Source organism: Arachis ipaensis, chromosome B10 (assembly GCF_000816755.2).
Source record: "Arachis ipaensis cultivar K30076 chromosome B10, Araip1.1, whole genome shotgun sequence".
Taxonomy (NCBI): domain Eukaryota; kingdom Viridiplantae; phylum Streptophyta; class Magnoliopsida; order Fabales; family Fabaceae; genus Arachis; species Arachis ipaensis.
In genome coordinates, this window is record NC_029794.2 from 111,111,604 (window position 1) to 111,112,799 (window position 1,196).

The window sequence follows — 1,196 nt, forward strand, 5'->3', positions numbered from 1 at the left end:
CAAGTTAAAACTTAAAAGGGATAAAGCTTGTGATCCATGAACAGAATTCTACTCTTGGTTTGGCCAACTCTGTTCTTGCCCTGTTTGCTGATGCTATCTTCGTGGCTTTCAACTCAATTGCTGATAGCTTCCCAAAGGAGAAGTGTGTGGTGTGCAGAAATCCGGTGAGATTGTTGCTGAGGAATAAAGTTTTAAAGGCGACAGCAAGGTCGCATTTCTTTTCAAGGTATCGGAAGACGAGTGAGTGTAAAGCAAAGGTTTTGGTATTTCTTGGAGGGTTTTATGGCGCAAATGTTGTCAACATCACAATGCTGAATTCGTATTATCAGATGCTGGGGAAAAATAGTTGCTTGTACATTATATGGCAAACTGGGGTCGAATCATATGATGAAATGGACACTCTTGTTAAGAATCATCCCCGCTTGTATATGGCATCGTAAGTCTTTGATCCTAAGTCTTTAAATATTCAACAAATTATACATGTGATTGTTTTTACATAGGCATTGTCAAAATCGAGGAGCTTCTCAGAGACTTGGTCCAGAAAATCTTTTCCGAAATAAGAAGACCGATTCCAGATGGCCTGAAAAGCATGAGGAGCGATAAGCTGAAGTTGATTATCAAGGACATGTTGCAAAGGAGGAGGTACCTGGTAGTATTTGATGATGTCTGGCATATGCATGAATGGGAAGCTATCAAATATTGGTAATTTGAAGGTTAGACATCAGGAATCTCAGAGACTGGGAGCTGTCGGAGAAGAAGATTAGGGATTTGGATTTTGAAATTTAGGGTTAAATATAGAGGGAGGGACCAATGTGGGTATAAATTAGAAACGAGCCAGCTAAGCTAGCTGTTGGACCCATCGAGCGTGGCAAAACGACGCCACGTAAGCACTCCGGCGATGACTCATCACCAGAAATATGTTCAGGGACTATTATAAGTACTCGGAACTCTATCTGGAGGACTACTATGGAAAAATCAGGATCTTGAGGACTACATTGAGTATTCACGCGAATCTCAGGGACTATTACGGGGATTTACTTAGCTCTCTTCGGAAGAAAAACTGTTCCTTTGATTTTGGTCATAAAAATTCCTAAGATGCGGTCATATTGTTTCCAAGGGATTATTTTTGGCCAATTTTTAAATTTTTTTTTATTTTCGTGTCGAACTTCTTAAATTTCTTTTTTAAGATAAATATT